The 18,372-nt window shown below is 41.3% G+C and overlaps 1 non-coding gene across 1 annotated transcript; it reads right to left on the bottom strand.

Moving 5' to 3' along the window:
- Positions 1-1,964: 1,964 nt before the first annotated feature.
- On the bottom strand, positions 1,965-2,046 carry Trnas-uga (transfer RNA serine (anticodon UGA)). Its single transcript has one exon. It is a non-coding gene; the product is annotated as a tRNA-Ser (tRNA).
- Positions 2,047-18,372: the final 16,326 nt, after the last annotated feature.

Genomic DNA, 18,372 nt, shown 5'->3' with positions numbered 1-18,372 from the left:
TCAAATGCCATGGTACTTGATGCTTCAATGCTCTCTGATGCTCAACGTCATGTAAAATCGCTGCTCTACCATCCAACTGCAGTACGGTACTGTTATTGTCATTAAGAGAGAATAAGAAAGCTCGAAAAAATAACATTTGAGAATATCTATTTTTGTTACGTGACAAGAAACATTGACGTTATCAACTATTAGGCACAGTTATTCGATTGTTCATAATAGCACAGCACAGTTTCATAAATTACAACAAAAATAGATGCACACAGTACATTTATCGGATGGCTTAAACAAAGGTAGGCTATATCTGAGATCGTAATTTGCATAAACATGAAAATCCCTTTTTGCTACATATTGACTTGACTTGAATGCTTTCCGTTGACTATGATTTTGGTTCTTGTTATTCTGATTTTAGATGACAACAAGTCTGACATAATAACAAAAGTTGTTTATGCAGTTTTTAAGAGTTATAGTAAATGAAATATCTATACCCTGTATAAAATTCTCAATGATATTATGGTGTTGGCATCCTCATTGAAATTTTGTCACGACTAGTATCATCGCATTTAGGAGTCCATGAAGAGGTGAGGTATTTAAGCTGTTCAAAATCCTGCTTCTGGAATACCCATCCGATGACACATTGTTATGACGCTCGGATTTGATCAACTTCTTCCATGATCACCTCGACTTTTGAAAGAATAGATGATGATGCGAAAGTCTGGAAATTTGTTGAGTGAAGGGGATTGTTGGACAGTCTCTATCCCGTCCCATTCTTCGAAGTCACCATCTTGCAAGTCAACTATGATTGTAAGAGTTGACATACTGGACATGGATAACATTGCAACTAAATGACTATGAAAAGTATATGCTGTGAACAATCATTTATATATCATTGGCTGTGCACAAGTCTATCAAACAACCTGAAATGGACAGTGGCAGGAACTTTCTACCTATTGTGGGTTGCTCTTGCGCACACATACACTTATAAGATATACCATCATATCATGGTAAATTGTACTCATGAAGTAGTTTGAAAAAGTAGGTTAAGACCAGATTTTGCAGACGTTTGTTAGTCAATTGGATATTGAAATCTACTTGTTGAAGCAGAAAATGAACGGTCTGAAAAGTACTCGAGTAGTATGAAGAAATGAGTTAGGCTAGACTTTGTATACATCTGTTAGTTAATTGTATACTGTATCTAAAAGCAGCTGACGATTACTCCTGATAAGTATCAAACGAAAATATTCCGATTTATTCAATTGTATATAGGAGCATTCGAATCACAAGATGAATCTCCGTAACAAAGGAATAATGACTATTATTACTTCAAAAACGTGATGCTTTTTGCGAAGTCCTCGAGTAGGTTTTGCCTACTTTCACAACTTCAGAAGGCCAGACTTCAAAGTCAGTTTGAGTATATATTCACGGTTGCTCAATCGTGCGAAAAGGTTACTCCAATACGCATGTTTTCATATCTCCCAGACTCACAAACTCTCACGTGGTTTTAGTGGTAAGTCTGTGTCGCATCGCAGTACTCATTTTCGTATTTCTATTTATCCAGTGAGAAAGTATTACTTAAAACCGCAATGAATGGTCACCGCATCTCTTTTCCGTGAGGCATAACCAAATACCCTGCATTTCTATCGCGCAAATGAATTGCATAATTAAGCTGTTGTTCAATCAATGTTATTCAATCAAAATATTAAAGCAACTTGTGCCTGGTTTGTTAACACATCAAAATTTATTGTTTAATTGCATTAAATGTCGTTGTCAGTACTAAACGAATGTCACAGGAATATTTGGCATGCGCATTGTAAATATTTTGACATTTGGTAAAACGGATCCAAATATTACCAACGCCTAATGCGAAATTTGCTTACGGGATAATTCTGTAAATGAATAATGATATTTCCCACGTTGGTGCGACTGCATCAATGCAATAATGTAATCGATCTCGATTTGAAAATCACCGCTGCAAGCAGGGTTCGAACCTGCGCAGGAATATCCCATTGGATTTCAAGTCCGACGCCTTAACCACTCGGCCATCGCAGCAACATGTCCGGCGAGAACATCCATAAATGTGTCTTTCATTAGGGTTGACGAACACAATACAAAGCAGCAAAAAACTGTTGGCTCCGAGTTGCTCTGCTCTGGCTAGATACTAAGAATGGCGATCTCTTTTTTGTTAGTGAGCTACATTTACGCCTTCGCATACGCACAAAATCCCAATATGTCGCAGACGAAATATTTCTCTTTTTAGGCGATAATCAAGTATGTTTTGTAGGTTCGGTTATAAGAGTACGTGTGCTCATCGATTTTATGACAATATCCTTGTAGCAACCGCGCAATGTTCAAAAAAAGGGTCGGTAACCTATGGCTCACGAGCCCCACGTGGCTCTTTTGAGTACAAGATATGTGTGACAGCCCACCCATTAGGGGTGTATCCGTAATGATTCTTAGTTGCTATTGTGACGGTACTGATATTGCAAGGTCCGCCTCGTGTCGAGGGCCAATCATATTACAGAGGTGTTCCACAATGGCGAGCACGCAAATAACAAAATTGATGCTATAAACTTGTCCACGGAGAGTTTTTTAGAGACACGCAACAGATTCCTAGTGCTCGACACGATTTCGGCTTCGGATGAAGACTCAGCTGTTACCAGTACCGGTATGGAGGAAACGTCAAAGTGAGCCCGGCGAGATTGGACACAATTATTGAACGAATTCCACTGAATATGGCATACGAAGCGAAGCGTCAGGCTGCGAACTTTATGACTTCGGTCAATGGGGATGTAGCTGCTCTCCACTCGCCAGTTAGAGGAATTGAAGAGAAGATTCAGCTGATGAATAGAGTATTTGAAGATGGGCTTCAGCTAATGAACAGTAGCATGGGTGACATAAGAGGTATGTTGGCAACTATGGTGAACTAGCCTAAGGTTGACGCCGACAGCAATGAGGAATTAGGTGGTGAGGATTTGAGTAGGCCCAAGGTTGCAATTGTGATAGATTCCTGTGGAGATGAGGCTTCGTCTGTCCCTCCTTCTACTGGTGCTCAAAGTAGTCCCAAAGTGAAGGAAGTGCGGGACCGTTCCCTTATTGCACGTCTGATTATGTAAAAGTACCCGCTGACACATTCGATGGTGCCAGCGGTAATTCTCTAAAAGAATATTTCTATCATTTTTAATTTTCGGCTTTATGTAACCGGTGGAACAATGAACGTAAAGGTTGTTACTTGGGTGCTAGTTTGAGGGGCCGAGATTTGTCTATTGCGTGTGAGTTGTCAGCTGAGGTCCGTGTGCAATATGGGCATTTTGATTATATGGGATTGGATATATGCCATGTTTGAATGACTCATACATATACATACATGTTATGAAAACTTATGAAATATGAAAAAGTAAGGCTATTTAGAAAGGCATCATTTCTTGTTAATTGAATAGTGCATAACTCAAGCTGTGCCACAATGAAACAATTTTGCATAGCATCACTAATCATATGAGCTCAGCTCAGCCACTTGGGTCGAACAAGAGTGCATTAGTCCTACTACATGAATACTTGACTAAGTGCATGTAGACATATGTTTTTTTGACTACTCCCTACATTTCATTTCTGAACATCGTCTATTGGTAGTGAGAGAGTGTGTACTTCTCGTCAATATAGTGTTTAGTGAGATAATTCATTGATATCTGTATTAGTTACGCACTCGTACACAAGATATAGCCTACATTTCTATTGTTAATACGCACATTTTAGTATATATTATAATGTTTGAATGATTCATACGCATAAGGCTATTAGACTATCCGTGGCTTACCCATGTTATAAAAATAATAAAAATAAATGAATATGAATAAAAGGAAGGATATTTTGAAATGAATACTTCCATGTTAATTTTTCATGCCCTCGTGAATTATATGTTTGCCTATGTTGAATGGTTATTTGAAAGTCATTTCACCGTCACCGTGGCATATAATGTTTGAAGAAAAATTTGTGGTACTGTGAGAGTCGGAGTTCTGTGAAGAAATAGTCGGAGTCGGTACGTTTAAAGACTCTGGAGTCAGAGCCAGAGTTGGAATCACTCTATTGAAAATGTCTGGAGGTGGAATCGGAGTTGGAGGTAAAAGTTACCAACTCGACAGCCCTGATAGCGCAATTGAGTCTGAATCCCAGTCTCTTGAGCCGGTGCCTCCCACCTTCAAATTCGATCATTTGATATTGACTACAATTAGAAGACACGCGCACCTGCATGTATGCGTCGCGAAAGTCCACTAGTGCGCAGCCGACCGGCATCTGTCTCCATTTCCTCAATTTCTCTTGGCAAACGTCCACGTCTGCCCCAATGCACTCAACAAATTCGTTGAGTTCTCGAAAATCCAAAACTGATCGAACCTTGTTTCTTCTTTCTCGAACGACCGTCATTATGTATCAGTTGCATTGGGGTCAATGTCCCTCAAATTTCAACGACTACGCAAGTGCAGCACACGCACGTCAACGAAGAACAAATACCATATGATCAGGACGAAATACAAGAAGACGCATTGTGTAACCGCTCGGCTCCGGAGCCATAATGACTTCGGTTGCAAGACCAGTCATGCGTTAGGTAGCATGCGGGATGGGAAAGGAGGAAGTGGTTGTAGTTGGGTTTTGTATGGAGGTGGTCTTGGAGTGTTTCTGTGTGGAGTTGTTGCTGTGTTAAGTCTTGATTTGGATTGGAAGTATTGATGTAGTTATTGTGCCTGCCTTCGTTGTAATATATCCGCCGAATCTGCAATGTGTCTCTGGGTCCAGTCGAACCTGAAGTAACTTATCCGCATTCAGTCAGATAGCGAGAACTACGACCGAACGGCTACAAATGGCGAGAACGCAGCCTGATGCTGGATCCGGTAGAGAGATGCCGCTTGCAGTAGGAGACGGACGCGGTGGACTGGGTGCAAGACAGTTATTGAAGAGGAAAGAAGAAGTTGCACTTGCACGGGTTTTTAACAAGTTAGCAAAAGGGAGACTTGGGAAGGAAGCACGACAAATTGTCAAGCTATTGGACACACGTGTTGTTGGAAAAAAGGATATGGTGGCAGGTGGTTGCTTGGTACATTGGCCGGTATGCTCGTCAGCTGGAAAATCTGTTGCTGTTGTGAACGTTGATGTGTTGGCATATGAGAGTAAAATGGATTCACTGTCTGAAATACCTATTACTGCGCCTGTTGTTGATGATATCGGATCTGAGATGGTAGTCATGTTACCATTGAAGTCGCGTGCCGAGATAAATGGTGATGCAAATGATGATGATTGCCATAGTGAAAAAAGAAGTGTGATGGAGGAACAATTGGCTGAGGATTGTGGAGATGAAAGTGTTGCAGTGGCTTAATCGATTGGAAACAAAGACTTGCTATGGGACTTGGTTGGACGAGAAGTAAATGTGTCGGATATACTTAGAACTTTCGAGTCGTTGGTGGACTGTAAGCTGGCCATTGAACGTGTCAATGTGAATACAAAGGAGCCCTCACACCGTAAAACTTTTACTTTGAGAGATATTTGAATGAGATGGTGGGTCATTGGGATTTGACACCAGACTTGGACTACGCCCCTGATGTTGAGATGTTAAAGCTGTGATCTCGATTTGATAATGAACTGCTATTGTTGATGGGTATTGACACGTGTTTTTGTTTCAGTTGATGGCTTGGTTTTAGCGCACGGTGTTATGTTGTTGGAAACTGTCTGTGGCAAATGGTTGCTTTTACGCTGTTGGTGGATTGTGTCTGTTGTTTTGTATTTTTGACAGTTGAGTGAACTTTTGAAGATGTTGTGGTGGCTGTCTTTACGTTGTTGGTTGATATTGTGAGATTTTGCATTATTGACGATTGTAGGACATTGTAACTGGTTTTGCATGATCATATTTCTTCTTTGTACATATTCTTGCCATTTTTATGCTCTGTTTTTTATACTTATTTTTTTATTTGTGCTCCCTCTTGTCGCTTGTGAGTGATCTTTCCTACTAGATCACTCATCTTGGGAACGGGGATGTGTAACCTCTCGGCTCCGGAGCCATAATGACTCCGGTTGCAAGACCAGTCATGCGTAAGGTAGCATGCGGGATGGGAAAAGGAGGAAGTGAACAGTGTTGCCAAATTAGCGATTTTCGCGCTAGATCTAGCGATTTTTCATCCGGTTTAGCGCCATAAAATATGGATCTAGCGCCTAGCGCTAAATCTAGCGATTTTTGAAAAAGTATTTAGCGATTATTTAGCGCTTTTTTTATCGAAAATAACCAATAAATATCAGTTCTGACTGACGACTGCATTGGCTATACCGGTCACCGGAGTGAATACTCCGATGATATGTGATTGTAGATTACTAACATACGAATATATAGTAGATACGCAACTCCTGGCGGTTACGCATGGGCAAGCAGTGTGCCTTCTTGCTGAGTAATCTAAAAGTAGCATAATTGGCAGTGCTACATCTGGCGACCTTAGCGCTGAATTGGCCATGATCGAAAGATATTGACGCAGTGATTTCGAAAATACAAATTAAAATCTTGTCCGGACAATGGAACCATGCACGCCCAAACAGCCCCCAAAGTCTAAAAACTGGCATTGCTCCAACAATGGCACCGCCGCAACACAAGGAACATAACAATGACCAATTTCGTCCAGCCATTGGTCCGATCGATGCCGATTTTCAGACTTTGGGGGCTGTTTTGAGGTCGTTCCATTGTCTTGACAAGAATATAATTCGTATTGTCGGAATCAGTGTGACACTAGCTTTCGTTTAAGACCAGATTAATTACATTTCATACCCCGGGGCCCGGGTTGGTCTTCGGATTATTTTCTTAAGGTCTCTACTTATAGTGGCTGGCAAACCCGGTTCAAGTCGTGTTGTGTAAGGTCAAGTCACATGTCGTGTTCAAGTAGGCTACTCCAACACAGTTTAGAGAAGAAGTCGAGCGCATTTCCACGGTACATCGCATCACGTATTCACGAACGCGTTGAGCAAGGGACGCTTATATAGTGAGCGGTTATGCCTGCAAAGAGCAAACCTGGTCAGTGGTCTCGTTTAGCGATCATTGCGCAAAGCGATCTCCTTTATCGAAATGCACTGCACGTTTTGTCCCGCTTAGAGATGACTATTACGTATTATGAACTAGAAATTTGATAAGTGACTTTGGCCCCAGATGAGTAAAATGTAGCTGAGAAGAATGTATTGATATAATGGTTCAATTTAACACCTTTAGCAATTAATGCAGATTTAGCGCTATTTTTCAGCGCTTTTTTCTCAATATTTAGCGATATCTAGCGATTTTTGACACCAGTTTTAGCGATTTTCTTCCATCCGGAGTTGGCAACACTGGAAGTGAATGTAGTTAGGTTTTGTAAGGAGTTGGTCTTGGAGTGTCTCTGTGTGGAGTTGTTGCTGTGTTAAGTCTTGGATTGGATTGGAAGTATTGATGTATTTATTGTGCCTGCCTTCGTATACCCGCCGAATCTGCAACGTGTCTCTGGGTCCAGTCGAGCCTGAAGTAACTTAGCCGCATTCAGTCAGATAGCGAGGACTACGACCGAACGGCTACACATTGCTCTATCAAGTATGCCAGATCCCAATTGTGGAACAGCATCTAGCCCAGTCGTTCCCAAACGGTGGGGAATTCCGCACTGGTGGGGAATTCAATGATTTCTGGTGGGGAATAGACGCATTTATTCAAAATTATGTAGGCCTACAGGACAATCTACATATTCACGGATATACATGCGCAATTACCGTTACCAGTTAACTGCTCTGGAATGCATGTATCCAAAATTATATTGCGTGTTGTTCACAAACCTCATATTTAACTCTGGATGGCCAATCATGGCGTCACAAACGCATCCAGCACGACTAGTTTGACGTGAAATAACGCTTTCGCGAAATTTTGAGCGTTACAGGTATCGATTCACAATACTTTTTATGTTGCAGTTGAAGGTGATTGTCTTGCGTACTTGTGTGGTTGTCTGTCTTGTGTAGTCAAACCAGCAGATAGCTGATCTGTGATGACAAAAGTGCTGGGTAGTCGGGAGCAGGACGGTAACTGCCGCACCCCAAACCCCCCTTAATTGGGTGGGGGCGAGCTCGAAGCGGCCCAAAATATTTCGTGAATTAACATAAATTGAAGTATTTTTTTTGGAAATTTATGCCACTTTATCAAAAAATTTTCGCACTGCGTGCGCAATTTGATATTGCCGAATATCTAATTATTCGGTACCCTTCCCCCACGAAAAGACGTAGAATTTATAGAAATGGAGACTTCGGAGTCAGCCATTACTGCGCCAGGACGCACCAAGGCCATTGAACATGCAACTCCGAGAAGTGTGCCAGAACGATCAGCAGCGAGAAGGAATGGCCTTGTGATGACCGAAAACTTCGATATATATACAATATACATATGTGTTCAATTGTCCATAGGCGGCTAAATGGCTGGCGCCAAATGTTCCTGTCCAGGCGATCTGAACCCCACGAGGCAAATGCCATTCTGCAGGGAAAAATTATTTGCCAGTAAAGCAATACCAATTTGAAATCGTGTGTGCTTTTTGCTTTGGGCGATTTCAATATCTTTTGACATAGCAGATATAGGAGGTCACGAAATAGCATAATGTAATGAAGTCAATATAGCAATGGGTCCGCCTGAAAATGTTTAATTCTCATTTAAGGGTCCTACCTTTTCCAACACACCTCACTCAGCTCTACCGGTGAATCTGATTACGTGAGCAGGGAGGGGATAAAAAAATTGATAACAAAATATATGCAATTCCCGATCATATTTACCGATTCAAACACGAACTATATAAATTTTTTGCGCTTCACGCGTTTAGTCCAAATAAGGCGACGCACTAAACAGTATACCCAATGTAGCTGATAAGTAGCGGGAAAAAGCGTGCATGCTCAGCGGGGCTGAGGAGGTTCTGGGGGGGGGCTTCGCCCCCCAGAAGTTAGGTTTATCACCCTGTTGGGTCACAAGATCTACGTTTTTTGGCGGGGCTGACGAAGTGCTATTACGGTCCTGGTGGGGAATGAAGGCTCGGAATAAATATGAAATAGGGAATGATGACAAAAAGGTTGGGAACCACTGATCTAGCGGGCTATCCGACAGTCGTCGAGTATGTCTGCATTCAAGTCGAAATGCAATACTTGACGTTTCAGTTGCCCAGGCTTGTTCAGTCGAGCATTGTGTTTTCTCGACTGAACTGATAGTGATCGACCCAGCGCTGAGTTGGATTACCAGAAATCGCAACTCGTCAACCGAATATCTGATCATATCAGATTGTTCGAGTGCCCTGGCTCGCATTCGCAACTTTAACATGTATCCGCGCCATAAGCTGGTTTATGAGATATTATTCTCCATGTCTCGATTGAGTGAATTAGACGTCAACGTGTCATTCCTTTGGATACCCGCCATGTGGGCATTCACGGCAATGAAGAAGCTGACAGATTGGCAAAGAATGTCTCCACCACCACTCCAAGTTCCGAAGATATGCCGGCGCTCTCCGAACAAGAAGCCCGGCACATAATACGTCGCCACTGCATGGTATTGTGGGACCAAGAATACCAGAGATCTGAAAACGGTCTTCGTTACAAGTCCTTCAACAGTTCCGTTCTTGATCCTTCCCCTGATTATGGTAATCGCCTTTATGATAGTGTAGACCAGTGGTTCCCAACCTTTTTGTCTTCATTCCCATTAGGGATGGTGTGAACGTGAGGTTCACGTTCGCGTTCTGTATGTGAACCTCGGAAATTTTGAGGTTCGCGTTCACAACAGAACCTTGGTAGGTTCTGCCCTGTGAACCTTTTTCATATATTACAATTTTTACTTCAATATAAAATCTTTGGTTCACATTTATTGCAATTCAACTGCAAACCACTCTATGCAAGGCGCTGGCAGCATAGACAATCAACACTAAACGAGCATGCACCTTAACATTTTCAAAAATTTTTCCTGCCTTGTTACAAAAGTTTGCACGAAATATCAAGCTTTCCGTTTGCGAATACACTACATGTAGTCAGGGAATGATGCTTATTCAACCAATCAGTGAGAGCGATATCGTTTTCTGATGTAAAAATCTAGCAGGCGTACGGGTCAATCATGTCTTCATATATGTTTACTGTATCATAATAAGCAAATCCGTGCAATTAGGGTGTTGGCTACTGCTGCATAACTTGTTAATGGGGTAATATCGGTAGCAAGTATAGAAACCCGTTCAACACTCTGCTCAATATCGATGTAAAGCAATACTCAGACGCCGAAGACATTGTCCGGTCTGGCCTAGACCGTTGAGGCATAAGCTCATATTCCCTGACAAGTCCTCATCGAAATTGTTGGCAAAGAGACGTAACATATTGATTTTATGTGATTATTATATCATTTGATTCATTTAGCGACGTTTAAAACGTCAATTTGTAGGCTACTTCAGCATTGTGACACGAGTCATCGCTAGGTAGGTATCGTGTACATTAATATAGGCTATCACTTCACTGAAATATAGGGTTGAAATTAGCAATATGACGTCACATGACGTCACGAGGTTCACGTTCGTGTTCACACAGAACCTTTCAAAAAGGTTCGCGTTCACACGAACCTGAACCTTTCAGAGGTTCACACCATCCCTAATTCCCATTTCATATTTATTCCGAGCCTTCATTCCCCACCAGGACCGTAATAGCACTTCGTCAGCCCCGCCAAAACGTTAATCTTGTTACCCAACAGGGTGATAAACCTAACTTCTGGGGGGCGAAGCCCCCCGGAACCCCCTTAGCCCCGCTGAGCATGCACGCTTTTTTTCCGCTACTTATCAGCTACATTGGGTATACTGTTTAGTGCGTCGCCTTATTTGGACTAAACGCATGAAGCGCAAAAAATCTATATAGTTCGTGTTTGAATCGGTAAATATGATCGGGAATTGCATATAATTTGTTATCAATTTTTTTATCCCCTTCCTGCTCACGTAATCAGATTCACCGGTAGAGCTGAGTGAGGTGTGTTGGAAAAGGTAGGACCCTTAAATGAGAATTAAACATTTTCAGGCGGACCCATTGCTATATTGACTTCATTACATTATGCTATTTCGTGACCTCCTATATCTGCTATGTCAAAAGATATTGAAATCGCCCAAAGCAAAAAGCACACACGATTTCAAATTGGTATTGCTTTACTGGCAAATAATTTTTCCCTGCAGAATGGCATTTGCCCCGTGGGGTTCAGATCGCCAGGACAGGAACATTTGGCGCCAGCCATTTAGCCGCCTATGGACCAATGAACACATATGTATATTGTATATATATCGAAGTTTTCGGTCATCACAAGGCCATTCCTTCTCGGCCAAGGTCTTCTCGCTGCTGATCGTTCTGGCACACTTCTCGGAGTTGCATGTTCAATGGCCTTGGTGCGTCCTGGCGCAGTGATGGCTGACTCCGAAGTCTCCATTTCTATAAATTCTACGTCTTTTCGTGGGGGAAGGGTACCGAATAATTAAATATTCGGCAATACCAAATTGCGCACGCAGTGCGAAAATTTTTTGATAAAGTGGCATAAATTTCCAAAAAAAATACTTCAATTTATGTTAATTCACGAAATATTTTGGGCCGCTTCGAGCTCGCCCCCACCCAATTGAGGGGGGTTTGGGGTGCGGCAGTTACCGTCCTGCTCCCGACTACCCAGCACTTTTGTCATCACAGATCAGCTATCTGCTGGTTTGACTACACAAGACAGACAACCACACAAGTACGCAAGACAATCACCTGTAACTGCAACATAAAAAGTATTGTGAATCGATACCTGTAACGCTCAAAATTTCGCGAAAGCGTTGTTTCACGTCAAACTAGTCGTGCTGGATGCGTTTGTGACGCCATGATTGGCCATCCAGAGTTAAAAATGAGGTTTGTGAACAACACGCAATATAATTTTGGATACATGCATTCCAGAGCAGTTAACTGGTAACGGTAATTGCGCATGTATATCCGTGAATATGTAGACTGTCCTGTAGGCCTACATACTTTTGAATAAATGCGTCTATTCCCCACCAGAAATCATTGAATTCGCCACCGTTTGGGAACGACTGGTGTAGACCTTCGATTGCAATCAGGTCATTGTCGAATAAATGGCCATTTGTTTAAAATTGGAATGGTAGACTTTCCTGCGTGTTGTTACTGCCGCTACCCCGAAACTGTGGATCATTTCCTAATTAGTTGCTCTAAATATTAGGGATGGTTTGAACCTCTGAAAGGTTCAGGTTCGTGTGAACGTGAACCTTTTTGAAAGGTTCTGTGTGAACACGAACGTGAACCTCATGACGTCACGTGACGTCATATTGCTAATTTCAACCCCATATTTCAATTAGGTGATTGCCTATATTAATCTACTGTACACGATACCGAGCGACGACTCGGGGTCACATAATAGCTCAGTACTTAAGTACATATTGACGTTTTAAACGTCGCCAAATGTATCAACTGAGGCAATCAAATGATATAATAATCCCATAAAATCAGTGTCTTGCGTCGCTTTGCCAACAATTTCGACCTGATCGGACAATGTATTCGGCGTCTGAGTATTGCCACATGGATATTGAGCAGAGTATAAAATGGGCTTCTATACTTGCTACCGACATTACCCCATTAACAAGTTATACAGCAGTATAGCCAACACCCCAGTCGCACGGATTTGGTTTTTATGATACAGTATACATATGTAGTCAAGATTGACCCCGTACGCCTGCTAGATTTTTACATCAGTAGACGATATCAATCTCATTGATTGGTTGAATAAGGATCATTCGCTGACAAAATACAATGTATTTCGCTCTTGATGTCATGTGATTGCGGGTCAAGCTCATAGCACAGAGACACTAAATATGCACAAACGGAAAGCTGGATATTTCTAGCAAACTTTTGTAACAATACAAGTAATTTTTTTGAGATTGTCAAGGGGATGCTCGTTTAGTGTTGAATGTTTATGCTGCTAGCTCCATGCATAGAGTGGCCCGCAGTTGAAAGTCAATAAATTTGAACCAAAGATGTTATAATGAAGTGAAAATGGCAATATATGAAAAAGGTTCACAGTGCAGAACCTACTAAGGTTCTGTTGTGAACGCGAACCTCAAATTTTCCGAGGTTCACACACAGAACGCGAACGTGAACCTCACGTTCACACCATCCCTACTAAATATCACTTTCATCGTTCATTTCTTATTCATAAATGTGTTCAATTAAAAGTGAATTTCCGTATTGATGATTTGCTCACTGATTCTCGTATAATCCCGTATGTCGTTGAATTTGTGTTATCGTGCATCCGCTATTTATAACCGTAGTCTGTAATTTATTTCTGATATTCTATTCTGTTATGTTCGTACGTGCATCAATTTGTGTTATTCTGTAATCGCCTTATCTCACCTGATTGATTCTACTTCATTGTGCTATTGATCATTATTTCGTATTATCTCCTTTATTTGTGTACTATGCTCAATGGCCGTGGTGCAAAAGGCCGTTAGCACAACAACAACAAGCCATTTCTTCTAAATGAATACTAGCCAGCCTTCAGGATTACCGGACCACGACCTAGCATCGACCTCGCCCTCCGCCACATCCCACTTCATTTTGTCGCTTGCGTCTTATATTCTCTGCATTACTTTTCATTCAGTGTGCATGCCTCTTCTTTGCTTCGCCCACGGGTGGGTGTCTGATCTTAAAGGCTCCTCCAAGTTGTTTCGACACCTTCCTATCTTTTCAATTGTATCGCAGTCTTGTGATGTTTTGAAATGATGAAAATATTAATAAAACTGACTGATGATGATGATGATGATTAGAAGAATGATGCCAGCGGTTTTTGACTGAGTCTCCAACAGCCAACTGTTGTCAATCCATTGTTCTATTTCTTACCGGAACTTCTCAAAACCGCTGCGTCTTCAATTCTGTGCACTCCGACTCGATTCTTCAGCACTGGTGTGCTCTTCCACTCCCACTCGACAATCCACATATATCCGTTGAATCAGACTTCTTAGTTTCTTTTCTGAACGGACAGCTCAGCATCGCTAGCAGCGGCACTTTCGACGGGTCTTCCCGGTGACAGGCTCTTCTTGCCCGCTACAAATTTGCACGACGCAGTCGCACATATACTTGGACGTCCATGATCCAGTACGAATTTGAAATGTTTCAGAACGTATGTGCGAATCAGCGATTTTATCACTACACACCGAACGTCGAGAGGTTTTCCATCTATTTTAATCGGAATTATTGCTTCACCTTCTATTTTGATTCTCGCACCATCAGCCGACAACAACACCACCTTGCAGGATTTGAAAATTTTCCGACCTTCCACTAAACTCAGGTTTACCAAGGATTTAGTACACCAGGTGTCAAAAACCTAATTTCTTGCGCTTCGTATTAGTTGGGGTATGGGGGGTTTGATATTTATCAAGCCATGCCACAATTTCAAAAGATTTCATACCAGATTAGCGTACCAAATCTTGCCTTCGCCGCTTTGCATATGTTTCAAATTGATCTCTGTACCATTTACATGTGATAAACCTAAACAGGGACGTTCAGCACTTTTGAGTTATTACAGTAAGCGTATATTCCGGTCGATATCAGAGGTGGTCAGTAACGAAGTACTTCTACTTTTTGAAGTACTTGAAGTAGATTTTGCCTACTCACACTACTTTTTAAGTAGTTATGATTTTGTACTACTTCTACTTCTACTTGACAGTTTTCAGTTTTGTAGGCAAAAATAAGCGTAGAATATCTACTTACTTACTTGTGAACCACCACTCCTACTTCTACTTGAGTAGAAATTCCGGCGTTACTTCAACTTCTACTTGAGTAGCGACGGTGACTACTTTGACCACCTCTGGTCGATATCAAGAGGCGGTACTTGAACTTAGTAAAAATGCTCGATTTTTGGGGAATGAAAGAATAAATGAGCCACCATAAAAAGCAACAGAGAGTGATTCAAACAATTGACTTGAATCAATGTGCACAGTAGTATATGACTTTATCGAGTCATGCGCACTCATTCGAGTCCAATGCGAGATGAGTCATTGCCCATAATAAAGAAAATGACTCGGTTTACGTCTGTTTCCGTAATATTGAGTGGGCACCAGCGCCCCCTGGTGGACTTTGTGACATCGAAAAGCAGCGCATTGGGCGATTGGGAGGCGTTGACGGAAGTATGGGACGCTGAGATTATACGTGTGCGTTATGGACTATGAGAGACTGCCTTGGAAAAATCCGTAAATTACTAGCTCTGCCTGTAAACCGAAATCAGATTTATAAACATGTGATCATTTCGTTCGCGGTCGTACCAGATGCATTCAATGGAAAATCGTCACGAACGCTCTCCGCGGATGTTTCTTGATATGCAACATTGCGTATTCTAACTACTCAAACAGTGACTAGACTAATTATTCAGTGACAGTTATCGAGCGCACATTAATACGCCTGTACAACGAGCACGGTGATATTTTAATGGCATGTGGCGCCACAACGAAGTACATATATGATGATCTGGAAGCGAAAAGGACTTGTATGTTTGTTTTCACTGCGCCTGTCCTTAAAAATGTGACGCTGATATATCATACATAACGTATTTCAGCGATCGGGCTGCCAATAAAACAGATCAACATAAAATTCCACACAACAGTGTACTGACTGTGCGTTGCAAGGTGAGCAATAAACGACACAGATTTTTGTCGGGAATAGGAGGGGTTAGGGACGCATTTCAAACTTCATGGTAGCCTACTGATGTAGCCGCGTGAAAGCACTCGAGTAGGCCACTTATAACGAAACTTTAAAGGTAGCTAGCCTACTTCTGGATCTCATCATCCAGCTAATTCAAAAGCGTACTCATGCACATGTAGACTTCTATAGATTCTATATCGGTTATTTTAGCATTGATAGACGTAGATATGCGAGTGCTATACGTTGAAATAAAGTAAATATCCATATCATTACAGCAACATACTATTATTTCTAGCGTTGCATTTAAAACAAATATCAATTTAAAACACACATGTTTCAAACAAGGCTCTTGTTTAAAACATGTTTTTTATTGTTTTTTTTGAAGCCACGACGTCACGAATCTTCAATCCTGACGTCATAGTGGATTGACATTGACAATATAGGGTAAATATAGCTCCTTTGATGAAATATCTACGTACTATAGCTGTTGAACCGACTATTTTGTAGGTTCCAACCATCCCATATCGTATACGTCGGCTATGTCGGGAGGTAATTGTCCGTAGGCTCATGCAACAGGTTTTTTATTAAGTATTTACACAATTATGGCATGATTTTATAACTTAAACAAAATGTGGCCTTTGTTTAAAATGCCACCCTAGATATGTCGTTATGTGTGATAGCTCTTCATAACATTCCAGCACTTGATGCACAAGTTTGCGGGGGGGGGGGGGGTAGACTGAGTAATATTGGTCATATTGCAATTTATACTTGATTATGAGCCGTTATTTTGATGCCAGCAGACGTGCGTTGAAACTCACTCTGTACAAAGATCTTATATAAAGGTCTATAACCAGCAGAACTCAATATATATAATTTTCTGACGGGTATTCATCAATGCGTTTGACGCTGCAAGAATTCGCTTTTCCGGTTATCAGAAACGGCTTTGGACTTAACTATATCCTTCATTTTAGCATTCATATAGCGAAATTTACTATATCTCATTAAGAAATAGGGTTCCGGTTTACATCATTTTGCCTCTGATTAAAATCGATTTTAGTCGAATAATTAATTCAAATCATGATTTTTTTGATTTTTTTACTCATAATAACAACAACAACACGAATAAAAGAAAATGCGATGAATGACGTCACTGTCAATCAAGGTGATGAATGATAACGCTTAAACTTTCATAATGTGGGGCTGTGAATCATCACCCACATAGCTGAAAACGTTTAACCTATGTGGTAATGATGGGTCGTTAGAATCATTACTGATCTGCTCTAGTAGCGAGGAACATGTTGATTTATCTCGGGACCATCCATTATAGTTTCATCTTCATCTTGATCAATGGATTGGTCTCTTCCAGCTAACTGTTGATCTTCCTGAAATCTTTATCTGCTTTGTTAGTACCATAGTCCATGAAGTGATTTTTCACTCGCAGCATCACTTCAAGATTTGCCTGTGGCAGGCAATCACGACTCTTGTTTGCAGTTGCTGCTGCACATTACTGATGCCCCTCACAAGATGCAGCATGTGCAACGGACGAAAGGCGAGTCTTGAAAGCTTTGGAGAACACCTGCATGATCCATCCAGAATAATGCTGGCAGATGAATTAGATATGGTACCGAGATACTCAATTCTGCATCGAAAATTCCTAAAAATCAAGGGAAGATAAGGGACATTCAGTGTGTGTGGAGTGTACACAATTATACTCACCAACTTTACAATCATAGTCAATCCAATTCATTGTTCGATTATAGGTTACCAGCAGACTAATCATTGCATTTTGGTTCCATCTTTGAAAATAATCATTTTGCCAGGTCTCGAACAATTCTTTTGCGATTAATGTCCCTTGTCCAACTCGAGGATCTAGAATCCATGAAACTAAATGATGGTCCCGACATGAGTAAATGGTCTTATAGCTGCGTCTTTGACAACATTAGACTTTATCGTCCGCCCAAAGAGCAATAGTCTTTTTAATCTCGAGCTTGAGCCACATCCAGCTTGATAAAAGAAGGGCAGCAGAGGTATTGTCCAGCGAGATGGCTGCAAAAATGCAAGATTTTTAATTCAGACATGCGATTAGTCAAAAAAAGTTTTGAAACCACTGGTCTAAATCTTTTCTTTCTATATGTTTTGATGTCGCTATAATTGCTTACAGTTATTATATGTAATTGGAGCTTGCTTGTTCTGAGCACAGCATGCATGTAAGTCAAAAACCAAGTGCCGTATTGTCTCTCTTTTTCTGAAGTAAAATTAAACGTAAATGGCAATCTTACGAGCTACCATATTATTGGTTAACATATACAAGCGGGATTGCCCAATAGATGTTTGCCAATGGCAAAAGTTATGGCCTTTGATTGCTCAGCATCGAGCTTGAGGGGATGAGTCAAGGGTGAGATTTTCACCGAAGGTCATGCGCGTGTTCTGATAAATCTAGGGACATGGTGTTTTACGGTATGCGTTCCTGTTTACGGTACACACAGATTCGTTTCTATTTCAATCCATAACCAGTATTCAAGCAGCTACATAAATATGAATCACACATAATGACATGGTATCTTACTTGTGTTCACATTCCACAGCTAGTTGGCCCATCGCTCCAGCCCGCAATAACTGCAAACTGATTTTTGCAACGCTTGAGCATCAGAGATTAGGGAATCTTTCGATAGAGATTCCGGA

The sequence above is a fragment of the Botryllus schlosseri genome, chromosome 4 (assembly GCF_051294905.1).
Source record: "Botryllus schlosseri isolate E-star chromosome 4, Bs_hap1, whole genome shotgun sequence".
Classification (NCBI taxonomy): Eukaryota; Metazoa; Chordata; class Ascidiacea; order Stolidobranchia; family Styelidae; genus Botryllus; species Botryllus schlosseri.
The sequence above is the reverse complement of the archived record's forward strand: the minus strand, read 5'-3'. Positions and strand labels throughout refer to the sequence as shown.